This window comes from Procambarus clarkii, chromosome 13 (genome assembly GCF_040958095.1).
Source record: "Procambarus clarkii isolate CNS0578487 chromosome 13, FALCON_Pclarkii_2.0, whole genome shotgun sequence".
NCBI lineage: Eukaryota > Metazoa > Arthropoda > Malacostraca > Decapoda > Cambaridae > Procambarus > Procambarus clarkii.
In genome coordinates, this window is record NC_091162.1 from 28,620,440 (window position 1) to 28,634,290 (window position 13,851).

Here is a 13,851-nt window from a genome sequence, read left to right on the forward strand (position 1 = left end):
TTTTCAAATCATGTTTCTACCTGTCACAGGTGTGGCATCTATACTTATACTCACGAAATGAATGGTATGGTAAACAACATAGCTCAGTTTCAATGCAATGTTACACAAAATAATCAAATCAAAATTATAATAAATCGAAATGTATGAAAATTGAATGTCAATGCAATCGAAGACATTGAAATGGAATTGTAACATATTTAGTATAGTGTGTGTGTGGCTCTTATGTGGAACAGATGGCGCAATACCACATTAATACTCGCACAAATACTTGACCAAACTTTAAGCAAAGAATATTTTTACCTGTCACAGGTGTGGCATTTATACTTATACTTATGAAATAAAAGGTATGGTAAACAACACAGCTCAATTCCAACACAATGTCACAAAATAATTCAATAAAAATTTAAATAAATCGAAATCTATGAAAATTAAATTTATCAATGCAATCGGAAACATTGAAATAGAATTCGTAACATATTTAGTGTTGCATGTGTGTTGCTATTACGTGCAACAGATGGTGCCGTTTTTGAAAAAAAAGTTTTTATCTGTCACAGGTGTGGCATCTATATAGTAGGTATATAAAAACATGTGCATATTCGAATGGAATGTTGTGTCAGAATTTCAAAGCAATCGGTGAAGAATTTTGGGAGATTACAGCGTGTGTTGCTATTACATACAACTGATGGCGCTGTTTAAAAAAAAAAAAACATTTATTTTATTGTCACAGGTAAGGCATGTAAATAGTAGATACATGAAAACACGCGCCTATTCGAATGCAACATCGTGTCAAAATTTTAAAGCAATCGGTAAAGAGGTTTCGAAGATTTCTCCCAAATGAAATACACATGAAAAAACACAGTTTTTCAAAAAAAGCATGTTTTTCTTCCGTCACAGACGTGACATCAATACAGTATGTATATAAATACCTGCTCGGATACGAATGGAACGTTGTGTGAAAATGTCAAAGCAATCGGTGAAGAACTTTCAGAGATCAGCGGTTTTGAACACACGAACATTTCCATTTTTTATATAGATTATTATAGTAAAGTTTATTATTTGTTCATTTGTTTCTTGTTTCATCCTGCCACTTACACACACTGCGAGGGCCACAGCAGCATTTTTATTTTATTTTATGAGGGAGAGCTACACCACCCGGGCCCAGTATGAGGGAGAGCTACACCACCCGGGCCCAGTATGAGGGAGAGCTACACCACCCGGGCCCAGTATGAGTGAGAGCTACACCACCCGGGCCCAGTATGAGGGAGAGCTACACCACCCGGGCCCAGTATGAGGGAGAGCTACACCACCCGGGCCCAGTATGAGGGAGAGCTACACCACCCGGGCACAGTATGAGGGAGAGCTACACCACCCGGGCCCAGTATGAGGGAGAGCTACACCACCCGGGCCCAGTATGAGGGAGAGCTACAGCACCCGGGCCCAGTATGAGGGAGAGCTACACCACCCGGGCCCAGTATGAGGGAGAGCTACACCACCCGGGCCCAGTATGAGGGAGAGCTACACCACCCGGGCCCAGTATGAGGGAGAGCTACACCACCCGGGCCCAGTATGAGGGAGAGCTACAGCACCCGGGCCCAGTATGAGGGAGAGCTACAGCACCCGGGCCCAGTATGAGGGAGAGCTACACCACCCGGGCCCAGTATGAGGGAGAGCTACAGCACCCGGGCCCAGTATGAGGGAGAGCTACAGCACCCGGGCCCAGTATGAGGGAGAGCTACAGCACCCGGGCCCAGTATGAGGGAGAGCTACACCACCCGGGCCCAGTATGAGGGAGAGCTACACCACCCGGGCCCAGTATGAGGGAGAGCTACACCACCCGGGCCCAGTATGAGGGAGAGCTACACCACCCGGGCCCAGTATGAGGGAGAGCTACACCACCCGGGCCCAGTATGAGGGAGAGCTACACCACCCGGGCCCAGTATGAGGGAGAGCTACACCACCCGGGCCCAGTATGAGGGAGAGCTACACCACCCGGGCCCAGTATGAGGGAGAGCTACAGCACCCGGGCCCAGTATGAGGGAGAGCTACAGCACCCGGGCCCAGTATGAGGGAGAGCTACACCACCCGGGCCCAGTATGAGGGAGAGCTACACCACCCGGGCCCAGTATGAGGGAGAGCTTCACCACCCGGGCCCATTATGAGGGAGAGCTACAGCACCCGGGCCCAGTATGAGGGAGAGCTACACCACCCGGGCCCAGTATGAGGGAGAGCTACACCACCCGGGCCCAGTATGAGGGAGAGCTACAGCACCCGGGCCCAGTATGAGGGAGAGCTACACCACCCGGGCCCAGTATGAGGGAGAGCTACACCACCCGGGCCCAGTATGAGGGAGAGCTACACCACCCGGGCCCAGTATGAGGGAGAGCTTCACCACCCGGGCCCATTATGAGGGAGAGCTACAGCACCCGGGCCCAGTATGAGGGAGAGCTACACCACCCGGGCCCAGTATGAGGGAGAGCTACACCACCCGGGCCCAGTATGAGGGAGAGCTACAGCACCCGGGCCCAGTATGAGGGAGAGCTACACCACCCGGGCCCAGTATGAGGGAGAGCTACACCACCCGGGCCCAGTATGAGGGAGAGCTACACCACCCGGGCCCAGTATGAGGGAGAGCTACACCACCCGGGCCCAGTATGAGGGAGAGCTACACCACCCGGGCCCAGTATGAGGGAGAGCTACACCACCCGGGCCCAGTATGAGGGAGAGCTACACCACCCGGGCCCAGTATGAGGGAGAGCTACAGCACCCGGGCCCAGTATGAGGGAGAGCTACAGCACCCGGGCCCAGTATGAGGGAGAGCTACAGCACCCGGGCCCAGTATGAGGGAGAGCTACACCACCCGGGCCCAGTATGAGGGAGAGCTACACCACCCGGGCCCAGTATGAGGGAGAGCTACACCACCCGGGCCCAGTATGAGGGAGAGCTACACCACCCGGGCCCAGTATGAGGGAGAGCTACACCACCCGGGCCCAGTGTGAGGGAGAGCTACAGCACCCGGGCCCAGTATGAGGGAGAGCTACAGCACCCGGGCCCAGTATGAGGGAGAGCTACACCACCCGGGCCCAGTATGAGGGAGAGCTACACCACCCGGGCCCAGTATGAGGGAGAGCTACACCACCCGGGCCCAGTATGAGGGAGAGCTACAGCACCCGGGCCCAGTATGAGGGAGAGCTACAGCACCCGGGCCCAGTATGAGGGAGAGCTACAGCACCCGGGCCCAGTATGAGGGAGAGCTACACCATCCGGGCCCAGTATGAGGGAGAGCTACAGCACCCGGGCCCAGTATGAGGGGGAGCTACACCACCCGGGCCCAGTATGAGGGAGAGCTACACCACCCGGGCCCAGTATGAGGGAGAGCTACACCACCCGGGCCCAGTATGAGGGAGAGCTACACCACCCGGGCCCAGTATAAGGGAGAGCTACACCACCCGGGCCCAGTATGAGGGAGAGCTACAGCACCCGGGCCCAGTATGAGGGAGAGCTACAGCACCCGGGCCCAGTATGAGGGAGAGCTACACCACCCGGGCCCAGTATGAGGGAGAGCTACACCACCCGGGCCCAATATGAGGGAGAGCTACACCACCCGGGCCCAGTATGAGGGAGAGCTACAGCACCCGGACCCAGTATGAGGGAGAGCTACAGCACCCGGGCCCAGTATGAGGGAGAGCTACAGCACCCGGGCCCAGTATGAGGGAGAGCTACACCACCCGGGCCCAGTATGAGGGAGAGCTACAGCACCCGGGCCCAGTATGAGGGAGAGCTACAGCACCCGGGCCCAGTATGAGGGGGAGCTACACCACCCGGGCCCAGTATGAGGGAGAGCTACAGCACCCGGGCCCAGTATGAGGGAGAGCTACAGCACCCGGGCCCAGTATGAGGGAGAGCTACAGCACCCGGGCCCAGTATGAGGGTGAGCTACAGCACCCGGGCCCAGTATGAGGGAGAGCTACACCACCCGGGCCCAGTATGAGGGAGAGCTACAGCACCCGGGCCCAGTATGAGGGAGAGCTACAGCACCCGGGCCCAGTATGAGGGAGAGCTACACCACCCGGGCCCAGTATGAGGGAGAGCTACAGCACCCGGGCCCAGTATGAGGGAGAGCTACAGCACCCGGGCCCAGTATGAGGGAGAGCTACAGCACCCGGGCCCAGTATGAGGGAGAGCTACAGCACCCGGGCCCAGTATGAGGGAGAGCTACAGCACCCGGGCACAGTATGAGGGAGAGCTACAGCACCCGGGCCCAGTATGAGGGAGAGCTACAGCACCTGGGCCCAGTATGAGAGAGCTACAGCACCCGGGCCCAGTATGAGGGAGAGCTACAGCACCCGGGCCCAGTATGAGGGAGAGCTACAGCACCCGGGCCCAGTATGAGGGAGAGCTACACCACCCGGGCCCAGTATGAGGGAGAGCTACACCACCCGGGCCCAGTATGAGGGAGAGCTACACCACCCGGGCCCAGTATGAGGGAGAGCTACACCACCCGGGCCCAGTATGAGGGAGAGCTACAGCACCCGGGCCCAGTATGAGGGAGAGCTACAGCACCCGGGCCCAGTATTAGGGAGAGCTACACCACCCGGGCCCAGTATGAGGGAGAGCTACAGCACCCGGGCCCAGTATGAGGGAGAGCTACACCACCCGGGCCCAGTATGAGGGAGAGCTACACCACCCGGGCCCAGTATGAGGGAGAGCTACACCACCCGGGCCCAGTATGAGGGAGAGCTACAGAACCCGGGCCCAGTATGAGGGAGAGCTACAGCACCCGGGCCCAGTATGAGGGAGAGCTACAGCACCCGGGCCCATTATGAGGGAGAGCTACACCACCCGGGCCCAGTATGAGGGAGAGCTACAGCACCCGGGCCCAGTATGAGGGAGAGCTACAGCACCCGGGCCCAGTATGAGGGAGAGCTACAACACCCGGGCCCAGTATGAGGGAGAGCTACACCACCCGGGCCCAGTATGAGGGAGAGCTACACCACCCGGGCCCAGTATGAGGGAGAGCTACAGCACCCGGGCCCAGTATGAGGGAGAGCTACACCACCCGGGCCCAGTATGAGGGAGAGCTACAGCACCCGGGCCCAGTATGAGGGAGAGCTACACCACCCGGGCCCAGTATGAGGGAGAGCTACACCACCCGGGCCCAGTATGAGGGAGAGCTACACCACCCGGGCCCAGTATGAGGGAGAGCTACAGCACCCGGGCCCAGTATGAGTGAGAGCTACACCACCCGGGCCCAGTATGAGGGGGAGCTACACCACTCGGGCCCAGTATGAGGGAGAGCTACACCACCCGGGCCCAGTATGAGGGAGAGCTACACCACCCGGGCCCAGTATGAGGGAGAGCTACAGCACCCGGGCCCAGTATGAGGGAGAGCTACAGCACCCGGGCCCAGTATGAGGGAGAGCTACAGCACCCGGGCCCAGTATGAGGGAGAGCTACAGCACCCGGGCCCAGTATGAGGGAGAGCTACAGCACCCGGGCCCAGTATGAGGGAGAGCTACAGCACCCGGGCCCAGTATGAGGGAGAGCTACAGCACCCGGGCCCAGTATGAGGGAGAGCTACAGCACCCGGGCCCAGTATGAGAGAGAGCTACAGCACCCGGGCCCAGTATGAGGGAGAGCTACAGCACCCGGGCCCAGTATGAGGGAGAGCTACAGCACCCGGGCCCAGTATGAGGGAGAGCTACACCACCCGGGCCCAGTATGAGGGAGAGCTATAGCACCCGGGCCCAGTATGAGGGAGAGCTACAGCACCCGGGCCCAGTATGAGGGAGAGCTACACCACCCGGGCCCAGTATGAGGGAGAGCTACAGCACCCGGGCCCAGTATGAGGGAGAGCTACAGCACCCGGGCCCAGTATGAGGGAGAGCTACACCACCCGGGCCCAGTATGAGGGAGAGCTACAGCACCCGGGCCCAGTATGAGGGAGAGCTACACCACCCGGGCCCAGTATGAGGGAGAGCTACACCACCCGGGCCCAGTATGAGGGAGAGCTACACCACCCGGGCCCAGTATGAGGGAGAGCTACACCACCCGGGCCCAGTATGAGGGAGAGCTACAGCACCCGGGCCCAGTATGAGGGAGAGCTACACCACCCGGGCCCAGTATGAGGGAGAGCTACACCACCCGGGCCCAGTATGAGGGAGAGCTACAGAACCCGGGCCCAGTATGAGGGAGAGCTACAGCTCCCGGGCCCAGTATGAGGGAGAGCTACAGCACCCGGGCCCAGTATGAGGGAGAGCTACACCACCCGGGCCCAGTATGAGGGAGAGCTACAGCACCCGGGCCCAGTATGAGGGAGAGCTACAGCACCCGGGCTCAGTATGAGGGAGAGCTACAACACCCGGGCCCAGTATGAGGGAGAGCTACACCACCCGGGCCCAGTATGAGGGAGAGCTACACCACCCGGGCCCAGTATGAGGGAGAGCTACAGCACCCGGGCCCAGTATGAGGGAGAGCTACACCACCCGGGCCCAGTATGAGGGAGAGCTACAGCACCTGGGCCCAGTATGAGGGAGAGCTACAGCACCCGGGCCCAGTATGAGGGAGAGCTACAACACCCGGGCCCAGTATGAGGGAGAGCTACACCACCCGGGCCCAGTATGAGGGAGAGCTACACCACCCGGGCCCAGTATGAGGGAGAGCTACAGCACCCGGGCCCAGTATGAGGGAGAGCTACACCACCCGGGCCCAGTATGAGGGAGAGCTACACCACCCGGGCCCAGTATGAGGGAGAGCTACACCACCCGGGGCCAGTATGAGGGAGAGCTACACCACCCGGGCCCAGTATGAGGGAGAGCTACTACCACCCGGGCCCAGTATGAGGGAGAGCTACACCACCCGGGCCCAGTATGACGGGAGAGCTACACCACCCGGGCCCAGTATGAGGGAGAGCTACACCACCCGGGCCCAGTATGAGGGAGAGCTACACCACCCGGGCCCAGTATGAGGGAGAGCTACACCACCCGGGCCCAGTATGAGGGAGAGCTACACCACCCGGGCCCAGTATGAGGGAGAGCTACACCACCCGGGCCCAGTATGAGGGAGAGCTACACCACCCGGGCCCAGTATGAGGGAGAGCTACACCACCCGGGCCCAGTATGAGGGAGAGCTACACCACCCGGGCCCAGTATGAGGGAGAGCTACACCACCCGGGCCCAGTATGAGGGAGAGCTACACCACCCGGGCCCAGTATGAGGGAGAGCTACACCACCCGGGCCCAGTATGAGGGAGAGCTACACCACCCGGGCCCAGTATGAGGGAGAGCTACAGCACCCGGGCCCAGTATGAGGGAGAGCTACACCACCCGGGCCCAGTATGAGGGAGAGCTACAGCACCCGGGCCCAGTATGAGGGAGAGCTACACCACCCGGGCCCAGTATGAGGGAGAGCTACACCACCCGGGCCCAGTATGAGGGAGAGCTACACCACCCGGGCCCAGTATGAGGGAGAGCTACACCACCCGGGCCCAGTATGAGGGAGAGCTACACCACCCGGGCCCAGTATGAGGGAGAGCTACACCACCCGGGCCCAGTATGAGGGAGAGCTACAGCACCCGGGCCCAGTATGAGGGAGAGCTACACCACCCGGGCCCAGTATGAGGGAGAGCTACACCACCCGGGCCCAGTATGAGGGAGAGCTACACCACCCGGGCCAGTATGAGGGAGAGCTACACCACCCGGGCCCAGTATGAGGGAGAGCTACACCACCCGGGCCCAGTATGAGGGAGAGCTACACCACCCGGGCCCAGTATGAGGGAGAGCTACACCACCCGGGCCCAGTATGACGGGAGAGCTACACCACCCGGGCCCAGTATGAGGGAGAGCTACACCACCCGGGCCCAGTATGAGGGAGAGCTTACACCACCCGGGCCCAGTATGAGTGAGAGCTACAGCACCCGGGCCCAGTATGAGTGAGAGCTACAGCACCCGGGCCCAGTATGAGGGAGAGCTACAGCACCCGGGCCCAGTATGAGGGAGAGCTTACACCACCCGGGCCCAGTATGAGGGAGAGCTACACCACCCGGGCCCAGTATGAGGGAGAGCTACAGCACCCGGGCCCAGTATGAGGGAGAGCTACAGCACCCGGGCCCAGTATGAGGGAGAGCTACACCACCCGGGCCCAGTATGAGGGAGGAGCTACACCACCCGGGCCCAGTATGAGGGAGAGCTACACCACCCGGGCCCAGTATGAGGGAGAGCTACACCACCCGGGCCCAGTATGAGGGAGAGCTACACCACCCGGGCCCAGTATGAGGGAGAGCTACACCACCCGGGCCCAGTATGAGGGAGAGCTACACCACCCGGGCCCAGTATGAGGGAGAGCTACAGCACCCGGGCCCAGTATGAGGGAGAGCTACACCACCCGGGCCCAGTATGAGGGAGAGCTACACCACCCGGGCCCAGTATGAGGGAGAGCTACACCACCCGGGCCCAGTATGAGGGAGAGCTACACCACCCGGGCCCAGTATGAGGGAGAGCTACAGCACCCGGGCCCAGTATGAGGGAGAGCTACACCACCCGGGCCCAGTATGAGGGAGAGCTACAGCACCCGGGCCCAGTATGAGGGAGAGCTACACCACCCGGGCCCAGTATGAGGGAGAGCTACACCACCCGGGCCCAGTATGAGGGAGAGCTACACCACCCGGGCCCAGTATGAGGGAGAGCTACAGCACCCGGGCCCAGTATGAGTGAGAGCTACACCACCCGGGCCCAGTATGAGGGAGAGCTACACCACCCGGGCCCAGTATGAGGGAGAGCTACACCACCCGGGCCCAGTATGAGGGAGAGCTACACCACCCGGGCCCAGTATGAGGGAGAGCTACAGCACCCGGGCCCAGTATGAGGGAGAGCTACACCACCCGGGCCCAGTATGAGGGAGAGCTACACCACCCGGGCCCAGTATGAGGGAGAGCTACACCACCCGGGCCCAGTATGAGGGAGAGCTACACCACCCGGGCCCAGTATGAGGGAGAGCTACACCACCCGGGCCCAGTATGAGGGAGAGCTACACCACCCGGGCCCAGTATGAGGGAGAGCTACACCACCCGGGCCCAGTATGAGGGAGAGCTACAGCACCCGGGCCCAGTATGAGGGAGAGCTACAGCACCCGGGCCCAGTATGAGGGAGAGCTACACCACCCGGGCCCAGTATGAGGGAGAGCTACACCACCCGGGCCCAGTATGAGGGAGAGCTACAGCACCCGGGCCCAGTATGAGGGAGAGCTACAGCACCCGGGCCCAGTATGAGGGAGAGCTACACCACCCGGGCCCAGTATGAGGGAGAGCTACACCACCCGGGCCCAGTATGAGGGAGAGCTACAGCACCCGGGCCCAGTATGAGGGAGAGCTACAGCACCCGGGCCCAGTATGAGGGAGAGCTACACACCCGGGCCCAGTATGAGGGAGAGCTACAGCACCCGGGCCCAGTATGAGGGAGAGCTACAGCACCCGGGCCCAGTATGAGGGAGAGCTACACCACCCGGGCCCAGTATGAGGGAGAGCTACACCACCCGGGCCCAGTATGAGGGAGAGCTACACCACCCGGGCCCAGTATGAGGGAGAGCTACAGCACCCGGGCCCAGTATGAGGGAGAGCTACACCACCCGGGCCCAGTATGAGGGAGAGCTACACCACCCGGGCCCAGTATGAGGGAGAGCTACACCACCCGGGCCCAGTATGAGGGAGAGCTACAGCACCCGGGCCCAGTATGAGGGAGAGCTACACCACCCGGGCCCAGTATGAGGGAGAGCTACACCACCCGGGCCCAGTATGAGGGAGAGCTACACCACCCGGGCCCAGTATGAGGGAGAGCTACACCACCCGGGCCCAGTATGAGGGAGAGCTACACCACCCGGGCCCAGTATGAGGGAGAGCTACACCACCCGGGCCCAGTATGAGGGAGAGCTACACCACCCGGGCCCAGTATGAGGGAGAGCTACACCACCCGGGCCCAGTATGAGGGAGAGCTACACCACCCGGGCCCAGTATGAGGGAGAGCTACACCACCCGGGGCCCAGTATGAGGGAGAGCTACACCACCCGGGCCCAGTATGAGGGAGAGCTACACCACCCGGGCCCAGTATGAGGGAGAGCTACACCACCCGGGCCCAGTATGAGGGAGAGCTACACCACCCGGGCCCAGTATGAGGGAGAGCTACACCACCCGGGCCCAGTATGAGGGAGAGCTACAGCACCCGGGCCCAGTATGAGGGAGAGCTACACCACCCGGGCCCAGTATGAGGGAGAGCTACACCACCCGGGCCCAGTATGAGGGAGAGCTACACCACCCGGGCCCAGTATGAGGGAGAGCTACACCACCCGGGCCCAGTATGAGGGAGAGCTACACCACCCGGGCCCAGTATGAGGGAGAGCTACACCACCCGGGCCCAGTATGAGGGAGAGCTACAGCACCCGGGCCCAGTATGAGGGAGAGCTACAGCACCCGGGCCCAGTATGAGGGAGAGCTACACCACCCGGGCCCAGTATGAGGGAGAGCTACACCACCCGGGCCCAGTATGAGGGAGAGCTACACCACCCGGGGCCAGTATGAGGGAGAGCTACACCACCCGGGCCCAGTATGAGGGAGAGCTACACCACCCGGGCCCAGTATGAGGGAGAGCTACACCACCCGGGCCCAGTATGAGGGAGAGCTACACCACCCGGGCCCAGTATGACGGAGAGCTACACCACCCGGGCCCAGTATGAGGGAGAGCTACACCACCCGGGCCCAGTATGAGGGAGAGCTTCACCACCCGGGCCCAGTAAGAGTGAGAGCTACAGCACCCGGGCCCAGTATGAGTGAGAGCTACAGCACCCGGGCCCAGTATGAGTGAGAGCTACAGCACCCGGGCCCAGTATGAGGGAGAGCTTCACCACCCGGGCCCAGTATGAGTGAGAGCTACACCACCCGGGCCCAGTATGAGTGAGAGCTACAGCACCCGGGCCCAGTATGAGTGAGAGCTACAGCACCCGGGCCCAGTATGAGGGAGAGCTACACCACCCGGGCCCAGTATGAGTGAGAGCTACAGCACCCGGGCCCAGTATGAGGGAGAGCTACACCACCCGGGGCCAGTATGAGTGAGAGCTACAGCACCCGGGCCCAGTATGAGTGAGAGCTACACCACCCGGGCCCAGTATGAGGGAGAGCTACACCACCCGGGCCCAGTATGAGGGAGAGCTACACCACCCGGGCCCAGTATGAGGGAGAGCTACAGCACCCGGGCCCAGTATGAGTGAGAGCTACACCACCCGGGCCCAGTATGAGGGAGAGCTACACCACCCGGGCCCAGTATGAGTGAGAGCTACAGCACCCGGGCCCAGTATGAGTGAGAGCTACAGCACCCGGGCCCAGTATGAGGGAGAGCTACAGCACCCGGGCCCAGTATGAGTGAGAGCTACACCACCCGGGCCCAGTATGAGTGAGAGCTACACCACCCGGGCCCAGTATGAGGGAGAGCTACACCACCCGGGCCCAGTATGAGTGAGAGCTACACCACCCGGGCCCAGTATGAAGGAGAGCTACAGCACCCGGGCCCAGTATGAGGGAGAGCTACAGCACCCGGGCCCAGTATGAGGGAGAGCTACACCACCCGGGCCCAGTATGAGGGAGAGCTACAGCCACCCGGGCCCAGTATGAGGGAGAGCTACAGCACCCGGGCCCAGTATGAGGGAGAGCTACACCACCCGGGCCCAGTATGAGGGAGAGCAACACCACCCGGGGCCAGTATGAGGGAGAGCTACACCACCCGAGCCCAGTATGAGGGAGAGCTACACCATACGGGCCCAGTATGAGTGAGAGCTACACCACCCGGGCCCAGTATGAGGGAGAGCTACACCACCCGGGCCCAGTATGAGGGAGAGCTTCACCACCCGGGCCCAGTATGAGTGAGAGCTACAGCACCCGGGCCCAGTATGAGTGAGAGCTACAGCACCCGGGCCCAGTATGAGTGAGAGCTACAGCACCCGGGCCCAGTATGAGGGAGAGCTTCACCACCCGGGCCCAGTATGAGTGAGAGCTACACCACCCGGGCCCAGTATGAGTGAGAGCTACAGCACCCGGGCCCAGTATGAGTGAGAGCTACAGCACCCGGGCCCAGTATGAGGGAGAGCTACACCACCCGGGCCCAGTATGAGTGAGAGCTACAGCACCCGGGCCCAGTATGAGGGAGAGCTACACCACCCGGGGCCAGTATGAGTGAGAGCTACAGCACCCGGGCCCAGTATGAGTGAGAGCTACACCACCCGGGCCCAGTATGAGGGAGAGCTACACCACCCGGGCCCAGTATGAGGGAGAGCTACACCACCCGGGCCCAGTATGAGGGAGAGCTACAGCACCCGGGCCCAGTATGAGTGAGAGCTACACCACCCGGGCCCAGTATGAGGGAGAGCTACACCACCCGGGCCCAGTATGAGTGAGAGCTACAGCACCCGGGCCCAGTATGAGTGAGAGCTACAGCACCCGGGCCCAGTATGAGGGAGAGCTACAGCACCCGGGCCCAGTATGAGTGAGAGCTACACCACCCGGGCCCAGTATGAGTGAGAGCTACACCACCCGGGCCCAGTATGAGGGAGAGCTACACCACCCGGGCCCAGTATGAGTGAGAGCTACACCACCCGGGCCCAGTATGAAGGAGAGCTACAGCACCCGGGCCCAGTATGAGGGAGAGCTACAGCACCCGGGCCCAGTATGAGGGAGAGCTACACCACCCGGGCCCAGTATGAGGGAGAGCTACAGCACCCGGGCCCAGTATGAGGGAGAGCTACAGCACCCGGGCCCAGTATGAGGGAGAGCTACACCACCCGGGCCCAGTATGAGGGAGAGCAACACCACCCGGGGCCAGTATGAGGGAGAGCTACACCACCCGAGCCCAGTATGAGGGAGAGCTACATCACCCGGGCCCAGTATGAGTGAGAGCTACACCACCCGGGCCCAGTATGAGGGAGAGCTACACCACCCGGGGCCAGTATGAGGGAGAGCTACACCACCCGGGCCCAGTATGAGGGAGAGCTACACCACCCGGGCCCAGTATGAGGGAGAGCTACAGCACCCGGGCCCAGTATGAGGGAGAGCTACAGCACCCGGGCCCAGTATGAGGGAGAGCTACACCACCCGGGCCCAGTATGAGGGAGAGCTACACCACCCGGGCCCAGTATGAGGGAGAGCTACACCACCCGTGCCCAGTATGAGGGAGAGCTACACCACCCGGGCCCAGTATGAGGGAGAGCTACACCACCCGGGCCCAGTATGAGGGAGAGCTACACCACCCGGGCCCAGTATGAGGGAGAGCTACACCACCCGGGCCCAGTATGAGGGAGAGCTACACCACCCGGGCCCAGTATGAGGGAGAGCTACACCACCCGGGCCCAGTATGAGGGAGAGCTACACCACCCGGGCCCAGTATGAGGGAGAGCTACACCACCCGGGCCCAGTATGAGGGAGAGCTACACCACCCGGGCCCAGTATGAGGGAGAGCTACACCACCCGGGCCCAGTATGAGGGAGAGCTACACCACCCGGGCCCAGTATGAGGGAGAGCTACACCACCCGGGCCCAGTATGAGGGAGAGCTACACCACCCGGGCCCAGTATGAGGGAGAGCTACACCACCCGGGCCCAGTATGAGGGAGAGCTACACCACCCGGGCCCAGTATGAGGGAGAGCTACACCACCCGGGCCCAGTATGAGGGAGAGCTACACCACCCGGGCCCAGTATGAGGGAGAGCTACACCACCCGGGCCCAGTATGAGGGAGAGCTACACCACCCGGGCCCAGTATGAGGGAGAGCTACAGCACCCGGGCCCAGTATGAGGGAGAGCTACAGCACCCGGGCCCAGTATGAG